The following is a 2500-nucleotide window of genomic DNA, read 5'->3' on the forward strand; positions in this document are numbered from 1 at the left end:
TCTCAAGGTATTGTGGTAAATTCAATAAAAAGAAGGGAATTCTTGATGAACTTAAGGAGAAATGAGAGTATTGGATAGTAAATGAACAAATAAAATTACCAATCAAAGAGAATATTTGCACCTCAGGGTTGAAATGAGATGTTCTCTCTTACTCTTTCCTCTTCCTCTCGTCTCTCTCTGTCTCTCTCATCCTCTTTCTCTTTGTCTCTCTTCTCTTTCTCTCTCCTTCTTTTCCATTCTTCCGTCACTTTCTCTCTCCTTCTCCCTTCTCTGTTCTCTTTGTCTCTTTCTGTCTCTCTCGCCCTCTTTCTCTTTGTCTCTCTTTCTCTCTCCTTCTTTCCCACTCTTCTGTCACTTTCTTTCTCCTTCTCTGTCTCTTTCTGTCTCTCTTCCCTCTTTTTTCTTCCTCTCTTCCTCTCTCCCACTCTTTTATCACTTTCTCTCTACCACCCAACCTGTCCCCATACTTATCTTCGACTGATCACGTTTGCAATAATTTACCTTTTTTTCTAAATAGGCGCAGTTCCCTTACCGGATCCCTCGCTCACTCAAACACACACACACACACACACATCTATGATCTATTCTTTGGGGCAAGGAGAGCGGAGATCATAGTTTTCTTGGATTGTGGTTTGGGATGAATGGAGTCGGGTGGCGTGGGGTAGATGGAAGGGTAGTGAAAGTTCAATTAGATTACCTTGATCCAGAATGTAAGCTGATTTTTGTATAAATTGTTATTTGAATACAAGGTTAAGAAAGATTATCTGGAGAGTCTACACGAGGGTGGAGTAAATATGAGAGGAGCAATGGATGAGGATAAAATATATATGCGGACACAGGTAAAGGCAGGATGGGAGGTATAGAATTTACATGCGGAAGCAGGTAAAGACATTGTTTAAGATTTTAAAAATAATGAGAAGCTGAGTTTAATGTTAGAGAGTTTATTGACTTCTCTTTCTTGGGGGGGGGTTTCCCCCCTTTTTTTCTTTTTATTATTCTTTTCTTTTTTGTTCTTTATTATTTATTATTATTATTATTCTGTAACTTCTAATCTATTTGGTTTCAATATACTTCAGACTTTGCTTGATAAAGAACGATGCCGGGAATGGGATCTGGGAAGTCGGAAGGGGGTCAGGGAGGGGGGTTCAGGGGGTGGGTGGGGGGGAGGGTGGAAATATAGACTCAATTTTCAGAACAATGAATGCACTTGGATACTGTTGCTTTTTTCCCTTTTTTTTCTTTTCTTCTTTCTTTTCCTTTTATTTTCCTTTTGTTTTAGTACAAAACAAATAGACCAATGAATACTAGAAATACACCGAAGCGAGGTGTAGAGGGAAAGAAGAAGGGGGAATTAAGAGGGAGTGAGAAGGGAATGTAAGGAGGGTGAGATGGTGGGAAGGGGAGAAAGGAATGGCTGAGGGGGAGGGGAAGTAGAAGAGGGGATTGTTGGAAGGGAGAAATGAAAGTTGGAGGGGTAGAAGGAAGGGTGTATGTAGGATAGAAGTGTTATGAGTTGTTTATTGCTTCTTTTTTTTTTTAACTGCACAGTATTTAAGTGATTGTATAAAGGAAAATGAAAATGTAATAAAAGAATCTTTGATTGACACACACACACACACACACACACACACACACACACACTCATGCATACACTCACGCATGCACAAAACCATTTTTCTCCATTCCAATTCGGATCCTACAAATCAATTGCTCTGTGAAACATCTGTGAAAAAAATTCAGGTGTTCAGGCATGAAAATGTGCCGCTCAAACACTATACTTTTCCGCACACACTGAAAAAAAACATTAGAGGGAACATTGGTTATGGGTACTCTAACACTTGAAGGTTTCAATGATAGTTTTCAACCATTTGGCCTGGATGGTATAAGGTCTCCTGCTTTCTCTTCTCTTCCCTTCCCTTCTCTTCTCTTCTCTTCTCTTCTCTTCACTTCTCTTCACTCTCTTCTCTTCTTTCTAATTATCTTCTCTTCTAGAGAGAGCTGAGGTGGCGCAGTGGTTAAATGCAGCACTGCAGGTTACTTCAGCTGACTGCTAGTTCTGCAGTTCGGCTGTTCAAATCTCACCGGCTCAGGGTTGACTCAGCCTTCCATCCTTCCGAGGTGGGTAAAATGAGGACCCGGATTGTTGTTGGGGGCAATATGCTGACTCTGTAAACCGCTTAGAGAGGGCTGAAAGCCCTATGAAGCGGTATATAAGTCTAACTGCTATTGCTATTCTACTCTACTCTACTCTTCTATTCTATTCTATTCTATTCTATTCTCCTATTCTTTTTTCGTCTTTCTAATTCTACTCTTCTCTTCTTCTTATGCTCATTCTCAACAGTTCAAGGTCTAAAATAATTAACCTATGCCAAACCCTAATGATGTTAGTAGCAGACACACAACAGCCAGAATTTGCTTAAAGTTAATCTTGCTAATTGCTTTGGTGGCTTAGCATGTGTGTGACCTCACCCGGCTTGCTTTATTGAGTTGTCAAGGTCTA

The 2500-nt window shown here is 40.2% G+C and overlaps 1 pseudogene; it reads left to right on the forward strand.

The window, feature by feature from the left end:
• Nucleotides 1-2353, forward strand: part of LOC148045262 (uncharacterized) — a 12440-nt pseudogene extending 10087 nt beyond the window's left edge.
• Nucleotides 2354-2500: the final 147 nt, after the last annotated feature.

The sequence above is a fragment of the Thamnophis sirtalis genome, unplaced genomic scaffold (genome assembly GCF_051295495.1).
Source record: "Thamnophis sirtalis isolate CommonGarterSnake01/CBP01778 unplaced genomic scaffold, rThaSir2_p1.2 scaffold_5, whole genome shotgun sequence".
Taxonomy (NCBI): Eukaryota; Metazoa; Chordata; class Lepidosauria; order Squamata; family Natricidae; genus Thamnophis; species Thamnophis sirtalis.